General features: G+C 44.8%; 11 non-coding genes across 11 annotated transcripts; all 11 read right to left on the bottom strand.

Moving 5' to 3' along the window:
* Positions 1-175: 175 nt before the first annotated feature.
* Positions 176-366, bottom strand: LOC141236081 (U2 spliceosomal RNA). The gene has a single exon (XR_012301777.1). It is a non-coding gene; the product is annotated as a U2 spliceosomal RNA (small nuclear RNA).
* Positions 367-1,481: 1,115 nt separating this feature from the next.
* LOC141236082 (U2 spliceosomal RNA) lies at positions 1,482-1,672 on the bottom strand. The gene has a single exon (XR_012301778.1). It is a non-coding gene; the product is annotated as a U2 spliceosomal RNA (small nuclear RNA).
* Positions 1,673-2,787: 1,115 nt separating this feature from the next.
* On the bottom strand, positions 2,788-2,978 carry LOC141236255 (U2 spliceosomal RNA). Its single transcript, XR_012301948.1, has one exon. It is a non-coding gene; the product is annotated as a U2 spliceosomal RNA (small nuclear RNA).
* A 1,115-nt stretch (positions 2,979-4,093) lies between these two features.
* Positions 4,094-4,284, bottom strand: LOC141236310 (U2 spliceosomal RNA). The gene has a single exon (XR_012301999.1). It is a non-coding gene; the product is annotated as a U2 spliceosomal RNA (small nuclear RNA).
* A 1,115-nt stretch (positions 4,285-5,399) lies between these two features.
* On the bottom strand, positions 5,400-5,590 carry LOC141236084 (U2 spliceosomal RNA). Its single transcript, XR_012301779.1, has one exon. It is a non-coding gene; the product is annotated as a U2 spliceosomal RNA (small nuclear RNA).
* A 1,115-nt stretch (positions 5,591-6,705) lies between these two features.
* Positions 6,706-6,896, bottom strand: LOC141236085 (U2 spliceosomal RNA). Its single transcript, XR_012301780.1, has one exon. It is a non-coding gene; the product is annotated as a U2 spliceosomal RNA (small nuclear RNA).
* Positions 6,897-8,008: 1,112 nt separating this feature from the next.
* On the bottom strand, positions 8,009-8,199 carry LOC141236305 (U2 spliceosomal RNA). The gene has a single exon (XR_012301995.1). It is a non-coding gene; the product is annotated as a U2 spliceosomal RNA (small nuclear RNA).
* Positions 8,200-9,314: 1,115 nt separating this feature from the next.
* LOC141236086 (U2 spliceosomal RNA) lies at positions 9,315-9,505 on the bottom strand. The gene has a single exon (XR_012301781.1). It is a non-coding gene; the product is annotated as a U2 spliceosomal RNA (small nuclear RNA).
* Positions 9,506-10,620: 1,115 nt separating this feature from the next.
* On the bottom strand, positions 10,621-10,811 carry LOC141236087 (U2 spliceosomal RNA). Its single transcript, XR_012301782.1, has one exon. It is a non-coding gene; the product is annotated as a U2 spliceosomal RNA (small nuclear RNA).
* Positions 10,812-11,926: 1,115 nt separating this feature from the next.
* Positions 11,927-12,117, bottom strand: LOC141236306 (U2 spliceosomal RNA). Its single transcript, XR_012301996.1, has one exon. It is a non-coding gene; the product is annotated as a U2 spliceosomal RNA (small nuclear RNA).
* Positions 12,118-13,232: 1,115 nt separating this feature from the next.
* On the bottom strand, positions 13,233-13,423 carry LOC141236088 (U2 spliceosomal RNA). The gene has a single exon (XR_012301783.1). It is a non-coding gene; the product is annotated as a U2 spliceosomal RNA (small nuclear RNA).
* Positions 13,424-13,508: the final 85 nt, after the last annotated feature.

Genomic DNA, 13,508 nt, shown 5'->3' on the forward strand with positions numbered 1-13,508 from the left:
GCTGAAGTTGAACCAAAATGAGCTTGTAATCTGGCTTCTGCAACTTTGAACATGAAAAATCCAATGAGGAGAAGAAAAGCAAAGCCAAAGAGTCCATCCCAAAATCCGACAAACAAGCAAAATGAACAAAAAACATTGAATTCAATTCTTTCTGATTTTAGAAACTGCATTAAAGAAGGGGTGCACCGGTCCTGGAGATACTGCAATACCAGGTCAATGCGTGGAGTGGACAGAGCAAGCTCTTTTTCCATCTCCCTGTTCTAAAAATCCATTTAATATATGGTCCCCAGATAGGGGACGTATCAGATATTAAACTGATAAGAACAGATACTACACTTGATCTTAGCCAAAAGGCCGAGAAGCGATAACCAGAATTGGTTTCAAACTACGGAGCCACCCAAGGATCCTGAAAAGTCCATTTGTGGAGATGAGCTCCTGGACTCCCGTTAAGAAGACATGTTGTCAACCTCTAGATCCCTTACATGCCTGCACTTTTCGGCTTGCTGCTGCTGCAATCCACGCGTTTTAGATCTGCATAACTCCACCTCTTTAAACACAGCACCTTCACCCCCTGCTGTTCCCACCCGCCTCAACACCGTTGGAAGGGAGGAGAACCAATTAAGGCGGGGGGTGGGGTGGAACGAGCAGCTGTCTACCCTTAGCAGGAGGGCTCCTGATTACATACCTATCCTGCTGCTGCTGCTGCTGGCTGTCCAGCAGCAGACTGAAGGTGGCTACTGCTGTGCACAGGTATATAAAGGCTCAGAGCCTATTATGACACGCGCAGCCAGCGTTCCATTGCCACATTCCATCTACTGCAGGCAGGATACCTGGCTGGCTGAATGTCACTGAGAAGCTCACAGAGACCGCCATAAGCAACAGTTTAACAGAATGCCACAGACTAATCAACCAAACTTTTTGGGTTGGGTTCTCTTTTATAGTCTGCAGGCATTAAATGAAAGAAGTCAGTGTTCCAGCAGAAGGAGACAACGTTTCAGAAAAGGCATTGTAGCAAACCAAAAAAGAAATTTTAAGCGCAGCAGAGTAACCAGCGCACATACCTGTTAGCTCAGGTGAGTTTAAAAGGCTGCTGTTGATAACAAGGGCATTTGCTAAATAGATGGTGTGTGTGCAACAATATACTGAAAGGTCAATTATATTGTGCAGCTTATCTCACCACCTGTAGTTATTTAGGTGAAAGCTCCAAAATGCTTGCCTAATATGTCTGTTTATCCAAAAGGAAGTAAAAAGGGAGAGCTAGAAAGATAGCATTGCATCACATTACATGGCAATGCAATGCACAGTTGCTGAAGTTGAACCAAAATGAGCTTGTAATCTGGCTTCTGCAACTTTGAACATGAAAAATCCAATGAGGAGAAGAAAAGCAAAGCCAAAGAGTCCATCCCAAAATCCGACAAACAAGCAAAATGAACAAAAAACATTGAATTCAATTCTTTCTGATTTTAGAAACTGCATTAAAGAAGGGGTGCACCGGTCCTGGAGATACTGCAATACCAGGTCAATGCGTGGAGTGGACAGAGCAAGCTCTTTTTCCATCTCCCTGTTCTAAAAATCCATTTAATATATGGTCCCCAGATAGGGGACGTATCAGATATTAAACTGATAAGAACAGATACTACACTTGATCTTAGCCAAAAGGCCGAGAAGCGATAACCAGAATTGGTTTCAAACTACGGAGCCACCCAAGGATCCTGAAAAGTCCATTTGTGGAGATGAGCTCCTGGACTCCCGTTAAGAAGACATGTTGTCAACCTCTAGATCCCTTACATGCCTGCACTTTTCGGCTTGCTGCTGCTGCAATCCACGCGTTTTAGATCTGCATAACTCCACCTCTTTAAACACAGCACCTTCACCCCCTGCTGTTCCCACCCGCCTCAACACCGTTGGAAGGGAGGAGAACCAATTAAGGCGGGGGGTGGGGTGGAACGAGCAGCTGTCTACCCTTAGCAGGAGGGCTCCTGATTACATACCTCTCCTGCTGCTGCTGCTGCTGGCTGTCCAGCAGCAGACTGAAGGTGGCTGCTGCTGTGCACAGGTATATAAAGGCTCAGAGCCTATTATGACACGCGCAGCCAGCGTTCCATTGCCACATTCCATCTACTGCAGGCAGGATACCTGGCTGGCTGAATGTCGCTGAGAAGCTCACAGAGACCGCCATAAGCAACAGTTTAACAGAATGCCACAGACTAATCAACCAAACTTTTTGGGTTGGGTTCTCTTTTATAGTCTGCAGGCATTAAATGAAAGAAGTCAGTGTTCCAGCAGAAGGAGACAACGTTTCAGAAAAGGCATTGTAGCAAACCAAAAAAGAAATTTTAAGCGCAGCAGAGTAACCAGCGCACATACCTGTTAGCTCAGGTGAGTTTAAAAGGCTGCTGTTGATAACAAGGGCATTTGCTAAATAGATGGTGTGTGTGCAACAATATACTGAAAGGTCAATTATATTGTGCAGCTTATCTCACCACCTGTAGTTATTTAGGTGAAAGCTCCAAAATGCTTGCCTAATATGTCTGTTTATCCAAAAGGAAGTAAAAAGGGAGAGCTAGAAAGATAGCATTGCATCACATTACATGGCAATGCAATGCACAGTTGCTGAAGTTGAACCAAAATGAGCTTGTAATCTGGCTTCTGCAACTTTGAACATGAAAAATCCAATGAGGAGAAGAAAAGCAAAGCCAAAGAGTCCATCCCAAAATCCGACAAACAAGCAAAATGAACAAAAAACATTGAATTCAATTCTTTCTGATTTTAGAAACTGCATTAAAGAAGGGATGCACCGGTCCTGGAGATACTGCAATACCAGGTCAATGCGTGGAGTGGACAGAGCAAGCTCTTTTTCCATCTCCCTGTTCTAAAAATCCATTTAATATATGGTCCCCAGATAGGGGACGTATCAGATATTAAACTGATAAGAACAGATACTACACTTGATCTTAGCCAAAAGGCCGAGAAGCGATAACCAGAATTGGTTTCAAACTACGGAGCCACCCAAGGATCCTGAAAAGTCCATTTGTGGAGATGAGCTCCTGGACTCCCGTTAAGAAGACATGTTGTCAACCTCTAGATCCCTTACATGCCTGCACTTTTCGGCTTGCTGCTGCTGCAATCCACGCGTTTTAGATCTGCATAACTCCACCTCTTTAAACACAGCACCTTCACCCCCTGCTGTTCCCACCCGCCTCAACACCGTTGGAAGGGAGGAGAACCAATTAAGGCGGGGGGTGGGGTGGAACGAGCAGCTGTCTACCCTTAGCAGGAGGGCTCCTGATTACATACCTCTCCTGCTGCTGCTGCTGCTGGCTGTCCAGCAGCAGACTGAAGGTGGCTGCTGCTGTGCACAGGTATATAAAGGCTCAGAGCCTATTATGACACGCGCAGCCAGCGTTCCATTGTCACATTCCATCTACTGCAGGCAGGATACCTGGCTGGCTGAATGTCGCTGAGAAGCTCACAGAGACCGCCATAAGCAACAGTTTAACAGAATGCCACAGACTAATCAACCAAACTTTTTGGGTTGGGTTCTCTTTTATAGTCTGCAGGCATTAAATGAAAGAAGTCAGTGTTCCAGCAGAAGGAGACAACGTTTCAGAAAAGGCATTGTAGCAAACCAAAAAAGAAATTTTAAGCGCAGCAGAGTAACCAGCGCACATACCTGTTAGCTCAGGTGAGTTTAAAAGGCTGCTGTTGATAACAAGGGCATTTGCTAAATAGATGGTGTGTGTGCAACAATATACTGAAAGGTCAATTATATTGTGCAGCTTATCTCACCACCTGTAGTTATTTAGGTGAAAGCTCCAAAATGCTTGCCTAATATGTCTGTTTATCCAAAAGGAAGTAAAAAGGGAGAGCTAGAAAGATAGCATTGCATCACATTACATGGCAATGCAATGCACAGTTGCTGAAGTTGAACCAAAATGAGCTTGTAATCTGGCTTCTGCAACTTTGAACATGAAAAATCCAATGAGGAGAAGAAAAGCAAAGCCAAAGAGTCCATCCCAAAATCCGACAAACAAGCAAAATGAACAAAAAACATTGAATTCAATTCTTTCTGATTTTAGAAACTGCATTAAAGAAGGGGTGCACCGGTCCTGGAGATACTGCAATACCAGGTCAATGAGTGGAGTGGACAGAGCAAGCTCTTTTTCCATCTCCCTGTTCTAAAAATCCATTTAATATATGGTCCCCAGATAGGGGACGTATCAGATATTAAACTGATAAGAACTGATACTACACTTGATCTTAGCCAAAAGGCCGAGAAGCGATAACCAGAATTGGTTTCAAACTACGGAGCCACCCAAGGATCCTGAAAAGTCCATTTGTGGAGATGAGCTCCTGGACTCCCGTTAAGAAGACATGTTGTCAACCTCTAGATCCCTTACATGCCTGCACTTTTCGGCTTGCTGCTGCTGCAATCCACGCGTTTTAGATCTGCATAACTCCACCTCTTTAAACACAGCACCTTCACCCCCTGCTGTTCCCACCCGCCTCAACACCGTTGGAAGGGAGGAGAACCAATTAAGGCGGGGGGTGGGGTGGAACGAGCAGCTGTCTACCCTTAGCAGGAGGGCTCCTGATTACATACCTCTCCTGCTGCTGCTGCTGCTGGCTGTCCAGCAGCAGACTGAAGGTGGCTGCTGCTGTGCACAGGTATATAAAGGCTCAGAGCCTATTATGACACGCGCAGCCAGCGTTCCATTGCCACATTCCATCTACTGCAGGCAGGATACCTGGCTGGCTGAATGTCGCTGAGAAGCTCACAGAGACCGCCATAAGCAACAGTTTAACAGAATGCCACAGACTAATCAACCAAACTTTTTGGGTTGGGTTCTCTTTTATAGTCTGCAGGCATTAAATGAAAGAAGTCAGTGTTCCAGCAGAAGGAGACAACGTTTCAGAAAAGGCATTGTAGCAAACCAAAAAAGAAATTTTAAGCGCAGCAGAGTAACCAGCGCACATACCTGTTAGCTCAGGTGAGTTTAAAAGGCTGCTGTTGATAACAAGGGCATTTGCTAAATAGATGGTGTGTGTGCAACAATATACTGAAAGGTCAATTATATTGTGCAGCTTATCTCACCACCTGTAGTTATTTAGGTGAAAGCTCCAAAATGCTTGCCTAATATGTCTGTTTATCCAAAAGGAAGTAAAAAGGGAGAGCTAGAAAGATAGCATTGCATCACATTACATGGCAATGCAATGCACAGTTGCTGAAGTTGAACCAAAATGAGCTTGTAATCTGGCTTCTGCAACTTTGAACATGAAAAATCCAATGAGGAGAAGAAAAGCAAAGCCAAAGAGTCCATCCCAAAATCCGACAAACAAGCAAAATGAACAAAAAACATTGAATTCAATTCTTTCTGATTTTAGAAACTGCATTAAAGAAGGGGTGCACCGGTCCTGGAGATACTGCAATACCAGGTCAATGCGTGGAGTGGACAGAGCAAGCTCTTTTTCCATCTCCCTGTTCTAAAAATCCATTTAATATATGGTCCCCAGATAGGGGACGTATCAGATATTAAACTGATAAGAACAGATACTACACTTGATCTTAGCCAAAAGGCCGAGAAGCGATAACCAGAATTGGTTTCAAACTACGGAGCCACCCAAGGATCCTGAAAAGTCCATTTGTGGAGATGAGCTCCTGGACTCCCGTTAAGAAGACATGTTGTCAACCTCTAGATCCCTTACATGCCTGCACTTTTCGGCTTGCTGCTGCTGCAATCCACGCGTTTTAGATCTGCATAACTCCACCTCTTTAAACACAGCACCTTCACCCCCTGCTGTTCCCACCCGCCTCAACACCGTTGGAAGGGAGGAGAACCAATTAAGGCGGGGGGTGGGGTGGAACGAGCAGCTGTCTACCCTTAGCAGGAGGGCTCCTGATTACATACCTCTCCTGCTGCTGCTGCTGCTGGCTGTCCAGCAGCAGACTGAAGGTGGCTGCTGCTGTGCACAGGTATATAAAGGCTCAGAGCCTATTATGACACGCGCAGCCAGCGTTCCATTGCCACATTCCATCTACTGCAGGCAGGATACCTGGCTGGCTGAATGTCGCTGAGAAGCTCACAGAGACCGCCATAAGCAACAGTTTAACAGAATGCCACAGACTAATCAACCAAACTTTTTGGGTTGGGTTCTCTTTTATAGTCTGCAGGCATTAAATGAAAGAAGTCAGTGTTCCAGCAGAAGGAGACAACGTTTCAGAAAAGGCATTGTAGCAAACCAAAAAAGAAATTTTAAGCGCAGCAGAGTAACCAGCGCACATACCTGTTAGCTCAGGTGAGTTTAAAAGGCTGCTGTTGATAACAAGGGCATTTGCTAAATAGATGGTGTGTGTGCAACAATATACTGAAAGGTCAATTATATTGTGCAGCTTATCTCACCACCTGTAGTTATTTAGGTGAAAGCTCCAAAATGCTTGCCTAATATGTCTGTTTATCCAAAAGGAAGTAAAAAGGGAGAGCTAGAAAGATAGCATTGCATCACATTACATGGCAATGCAATGCACAGTTGCTGAAGTTGAACCAAAATGAGCTTGTAATCTGGCTTCTGCAACTTTGAACATGAAAAATCCAATGAGGAGAAGAAAAGCAAAGCCAAAGAGTCCATCCCAAAATCCGACAAACAAGCAAAATGAACAAAAAACATTGAATTCAATTCTTTCTGATTTTAGAAACTGCATTAAAGAAGGGGTGCACCGGTCCTGGAGATACTGCAATACCAGGTCAATGCGTGGAGTGGACAGAGCAAGCTCTTTTTCCATCTCCCTGTTCTAAAAATCCATTTAATATATGGTCCCCAGATAGGGGACGTATCAGATATTAAACTGATAAGAACAGATACTACACTTGATCTTAGCCAAAAGGCCGAGAAGCGATAACCAGAATTGGTTTCAAACTACGGAGCCACCCAAGGATCCTGAAAAGTCCATTTGTGGAGATGAGCTCCTGGACTCCCGTTAAGAAGACATGTTGTCAACCTCTAGATCCCTTACATGCCTGCACTTTTCGGCTTGCTGCTGCTGCAATCCACGCGTTTTAGATCTGCATAACTCCACCTCTTTAAACACAGCACCTTCACCCCCTGCTGTTCCCACCCGCCTCAACACCGTTGGAAGGGAGGAGAACCAATTAAGGCGGGGGGTGGGGTGGAACGAGCAGCTGTCTACCCTTAGCAGGAGGGCTCCTGATTACATACCTCTCCTGCTGCTGCTGCTGGCTGTCCAGCAGCAGACTGAAGGTGGCTGCTGCTGTGCACAGGTATATAAAGGCTCAGAGCCTATTATGACACGCGCAGCCAGCGTTCCATTGCCACATTCCATCTACTGCAGGCAGGATACCTGGCTGGCTGAATGTCGCTGAGAAGCTCACAGAGACCGCCATAAGCAACAGTTTAACAGAATGCCACAGACTAATCAACCAAACTTTTTGGGTTGGGTTCTCTTTTATAGTCTGCAGGCATTAAATGAAAGAAGTCAGTGTTCCAGCAGAAGGAGACAACGTTTCAGAAAAGGCATTGTAGCAAACCAAAAAAGAAATTTTAAGCGCAGCAGAGTAACCAGCGCACATACCTGTTAGCTCAGGTGAGTTTAAAAGGCTGCTGTTGATAACAAGGGCATTTGCTAAATAGATGGTGTGTGTGCAACAATATACTGAAAGGTCAATTATATTGTGCAGCTTATCTCACCACCTGTAGTTATTTAGGTGAAAGCTCCAAAATGCTTGCCTAATATGTCTGTTTATCCAAAAGGAAGTAAAAAGGGAGAGCTAGAAAGATAGCATTGCATCACATTACATGGCAATGCAATGCACAGTTGCTGAAGTTGAACCAAAATGAGCTTGTAATCTGGCTTCTGCAACTTTGAACATGAAAAATCCAATGAGGAGAAGAAAAGCAAAGCCAAAGAGTCCATCCCAAAATCCGACAAACAAGCAAAATGAACAAAAAACATTGAATTCAATTCTTTCTGATTTTAGAAACTGCATTAAAGAAGGGGTGCACCGGTCCTTGAGATACTGCAATACCAGGTCAATGCGTGGAGTGGACAGAGCAAGCTCTTTTTCCATCTCCCTGTTCTAAAAATCCATTTAATATATGGTCCCCAGATAGGGGACGTATCAGATATTAAACTGATAAGAACAGATACTACACTTGATCTTAGCCAAAAGGCCGAGAAGCGATAACCAGAATTGGTTTCAAACTACGGAGCCACCCAAGGATCCTGAAAAGTCCATTTGTGGAGATGAGCTCCTGGACTCCCGTTAAGAAGACATGTTGTCAACCTCTAGATCCCTTACATGCCTGCACTTTTCGGCTTGCTGCTGCTGCAATCCACGCGTTTTAGATCTGCATAACTCCACCTCTTTAAACACAGCACCTTCACCCCCTGCTGTTCCCACCCGCCTCAACACCGTTGGAAGGGAGGAGAACCAATTAAGGCGGGGGGTGGGGTGGAACGAGCAGCTGTCTACCCTTAGCAGGAGGGCTCCTGATTACATACCTCTCCTGCTGCTGCTGCTGCTGGCTGTCCAGCAGCAGACTGAAGGTGGCTGCTGCTGTGCACAGGTATATAAAGGCTCAGAGCCTATTATGACACGCGCAGCCAGCGTTCCATTGCCACATTCCATCTACTGCAGGCAGGATACCTGGCTGGCTGAATGTCGCTGAGAAGCTCACAGAGACCGCCATAAGCAACAGTTTAACAGAATGCCACAGACTAATCAACCAAACTTTTTGGGTTGGGTTCTCTTTTATAGTCTGCAGGCATTAAATGAAAGAAGTCAGTGTTCCAGCAGAAGGAGACAACGTTTCAGAAAAGGCATTGTAGCAAACCAAAAAAGAAATTTTAAGCGCAGCAGAGTAACCAGCGCACATACCTGTTAGCTCAGGTGAGTTTAAAAGGCTGCTGTTGATAACAAGGGCATTTGCTAAATAGATGGTGTGTGTGCAACAATATACTGAAAGGTCAATTATATTGTGCAGCTTATCTCACCACCTGTAGTTATTTAGGTGAAAGCTCCAAAATGCTTGCCTAATATGTCTGTTTATCCAAAAGGAAGTAAAAAGGGAGAGCTAGAAAGATAGCATTGCATCACATTACATGGCAATGCAATGCACAGTTGCTGAAGTTGAACCAAAATGAGCTTGTAATCTGGCTTCTGCAACTTTGAACATGAAAAATCCAATGAGGAGAAGAAAAGCAAAGCCAAAGAGTCCATCCCAAAATCCGACAAACAAGCAAAATGAACAAAAAACATTGAATTCAATTCTTTCTGATTTTAGAAACTGCATTAAAGAAGGGGTGCACCGGTCCTGGAGATACTGCAATACCAGGTCAATGCGTGGAGTGGACAGAGCAAGCTCTTTTTCCATCTCCCTGTTCTAAAAATCCATTTAATATATGGTCCCCAGATAGGGGACGTATCAGATATTAAACTGATAAGAACAGATACTACACTTGATCTTAGCCAAAAGGCCGAGAAGCGATAACCAGAATTGGTTTCAAACTACGGAGCCACCCAAGGATCCTGAAAAGTCCATTTGTGGAGATGAGCTCCTGGACTCCCGTTAAGAAGACATGTTGTCAACCTCTAGATCCCTTACATGCCTGCACTTTTCGGCTTGCTGCTGCTGCAATCCACGCGTTTTAGATCTGCATAACTCCACCTCTTTAAACACAGCACCTTCACCCCCTGCTGTTCCCACCCGCCTCAACACCGTTGGAAGGGAGGAGAACCAATTAAGGCGGGGGGTGGGGTGGAACGAGCAGCTGTCTACCCTTAGCAGGAGGGCTCCTGATTACATACCTCTCCTGCTGCTGCTGCTGCTGGCTGTCCAGCAGCAGACTGAAGGTGGCTGCTGCTGTGCACAGGTATATAAAGGCTCAGAGCCTATTATGACACGCGCAGCCAGCGTTCCATTGCCACATTCCATCTACTGCAGGCAGGATACCTGGCTGGCTGAATGTCGCTGAGAAGCTCACAGAGACCGCCATAAGCAACAGTTTAACAGAATGCCACAGACTAATCAACCAAACTTTTTGGGTTGGGTTCTCTTTTATAGTCTGCAGGCATTAAATGAAAGAAGTCAGTGTTCCAGCAGAAGGAGACAACGTTTCAGAAAAGGCATTGTAGCAAACCAAAAAAGAAATTTTAAGCGCAGCAGAGTAACCAGCGCACATACCTGTTAGCTCAGGTGAGTTTAAAAGGCTGCTGTTGATAACAAGGGCATTTGCTAAATAGATGGTGTGTGTGCAACAATATACTGAAAGGTCAATTATATTGTGCAGCTTATCTCACCACCTGTAGTTATTTAGGTGAAAGCTCCAAAATGCTTGCCTAATATGTCTGTTTATCCAAAAGGAAGTAAAAAGGGAGAGCTAGAAAGATAGCATTGCATCACATTACATGGCAATGCAATGCACAGTTGCTGAAGTTGAACCAAAATGAGCTTGTAATCTGGCTTCTGCAACTTTGAACATGAAAAATCCAATGAGGAGAAGAAAAGCAAAGCCAAAGAGTCCATCCCAAAATCCGACAAACAAGCAAAATGAACAAAAAACATTGAATTCAATTCTTTCTGATTTTAGAAACTGCATTAAAGAAGGGGTGCACCGGTCCTGGAGATACTGCAATACCAGGTCAATGCGTGGAGTGGACAGAGCAAGCTCTTTTTCCATCTCCCTGTTCTAAAAATCCATTTAATATATGGTCCCCAGATAGGGGACGTATCAGATATTAAACTGATAAGAACAGATACTACACTTGATCTTAGCCAAAAGGCCGAGAAGCGATAACCAGAATTGGTTTCAAACTACGGAGCCACCCAAGGATCCTGAAAAGTCCATTTGTGGAGATGAGCTCCTGGACTCCCGTTAAGAAGACATGTTGTCAACCTCTAGATCCCTTACATGCCTGCACTTTTCGGCTTGCTGCTGCTGCAATCCACGCGTTTTAGATCTGCATAACTCCACCTCTTTAAACACAGCACCTTCACCCCCTGCTGTTCCCACCCGCCTCAACACCGTTGGAAGGGAGGAGAACCAATTAAGGCGGGGGGTGGGGTGGAACGAGCAGCTGTCTACCCTTAGCAGGAGGGCTCCTGATTACATACCTCTCCTGCTGCTGCTGCTGCTGGCTGTCCAGCAGCAGACTGAAGGTGGCTGCTGCTGTGCACAGGTATATAAAGGCTCAGAGCCTATTATGACACGCGCAGCCAGCGTTCCATTGCCACATTCCATCTACTGCAGGCAGGATACCTGGCTGGCTGAATGTCGCTGAGAAGCTCACAGAGACCGCCATAAGCAACAGTTTAACAGAATGCCACAGACTAATCAACCAAACTTTTTGGGTTGGGTTCTCTTTTATAGTCTGCAGGCATTAAATGAAAGAAGTCAGTGTTCCAGCAGAAGGAGACAACGTTTCAGAAAAGGCATTGTAGCAAACCAAAAAAGAAATTTTAAGCGCAGCAGAGTAACCAGCGCACATACCTGTTAGCTCAGGTGAGTTTAAAAGGCTGCTGTTGATAACAAGGGCATTTGCTAAATAGATGGTGTGTGTGCAACAATATACTGAAAGGTCAATTATATTGTGCAGCTTATCTCACCACCTGTAGTTATTTAGGTGAAAGCTCCAAAATGCTTGCCTAATATGTCTGTTTATCCAAAAGGAAGTAAAAAGGGAGAGCTAGAAAGATAGCATTGCATCACATTACATGGCAATGCAATGCACAGTTGCTGAAGTTGAACCAAAATGAGCTTGTAATCTGGCTTCTGCAACTTTGAACATGAAAAATCCAATGAGGAGAAGAAAAGCAAAGCCAAAGAGTCCATCCCAAAATCCGACAAACAAGCAAAATGAACAAAAAACATTGAATTCAATTCTTTCTGATTTTAGAAACTGCATTAAAGAAGGGGTGCACCGGTCCTTGAGATACTGCAATACCAGGTCAATGCGTGGAGTGGACAGAGCAAGCTCTTTTTCCATCTCCCTGTTCTAAAAATCCATTTAATATATGGTCCCCAGATAGGGGACGTATCAGATATTAAACTGATAAGAACAGATACTACACTTGATCTTAGCCAAAAGGCCGAGAAGCGATAACCAGAATTGGTTTCAAACTACGGAGCCACCCAAGGATCCTGAAAAGTCCATTTGTGGAGATGAGCTCCTGGACTCCCGTTAAGAAGACATGTTGTCAACCTCTAGATCCCTTACATGCCTGCACTTTTCGGCTTGCTGCTGCTGCAATCCACGCGTTTTAGATCTGCATAACTCCACCTCTTTAAACACAGCACCTTCACCCCCTGCTGTTCCCACCCGCCTCAACACCGTTGGAAGGGAGGAGAACCAATTAAGGCGGGGGGTGGGGTGGAACGAGCAGCTGTCTACCCTTAGCAGGAGGGCTCCTGATTACATACCTCTCCTGCTGCTGCTGCTGCTGGCTGTCCAGCAGCAGACTGAAGGTGGCTGCTGCTGTGCACAGGTATATAAAGGCTCAGAGCCTATTATGACACGCGCAGCCAGCGTTCCATTGCCACATTCCATCTACTGCAGGCAGGATACCTGGCTGGCTGAATGTCGCTGAGAAGCTCACAGAGACCGCCATAAGCAACAGTTTAACAGAATGCCACAGACTAATCAACCAAACTTTTTGGGTTGGGTTCTCTTTTATAGTCTGCAGGCATTAAATGAAAGAAGTCAGTGTTCCAGCAGAAGGAGACAACGTTTCAGAAAAGGCATTGTAGCAAACCAAAAAAGAAATTTTAAGCGCAGCAGAGTAACCAGCGCACATACCTGTTAGCTCAGGTGAGTTTAAAAGGCTGCTGTTGATAACAAGGGCATTTGCTAAATAGATGGTGTGTGTGCAACAATATACTGAAAGGTCAATTATATTGTGCAGCTTATCTCACCACCTGTAGTTATTTAGGTGAAAGCTCCAAAATGCTTGCCTAATATGTCTGTTTATCCAAAAGGAAGTAAAAAGGGAGAGCTAGAAAGATAGCATTGCATCACATTACATGGCAATGCAATGCACAGCTGCTGAAGTTGAACCAAAATGAGCTTGTAATCTGGCTTCTGCAACTTTGAACATGAAAAATCCAATGAGGAGAAGAAAAGCAAAGCCAAAGAGTCCATCCCAAAATCCGACAAACAAGCAAAATGAACAAAAAACATTGAATTCAATTCTTTCTGATTTTAGAAACTGCATTAAAGAAGGGGTGCACCGGTCCTGGAGATACTGCAATACCAGGTCAATGCGTGGAGTGGACAGAGCAAGCTCTTTTTCCATCTCCCTGTTCTAAAAATCCATTTAATATATGGTCCCCAGATAGGGGACGTATCAGATATTAAACTGATAAGAACAGATACTACACTTGATCTTAGCCAAAAGGCCGAGAAGCGATAACCAGAATTGGTTTCAAACTACGGAGCCACCCAAGGATCCTGAAAAGTCCATTTGTGGAGATGAGCTCCTGGACTCCCGTTAAG

Source organism: Phyllobates terribilis, unplaced genomic scaffold (genome assembly GCF_046119375.1).
Source record: "Phyllobates terribilis strain yellow unplaced genomic scaffold, ASM4611937v1 Scaffold_693__1_contigs__length_808095, whole genome shotgun sequence".
Lineage (NCBI taxonomy): Eukaryota > Metazoa > Chordata > Amphibia > Anura > Dendrobatidae > Phyllobates > Phyllobates terribilis.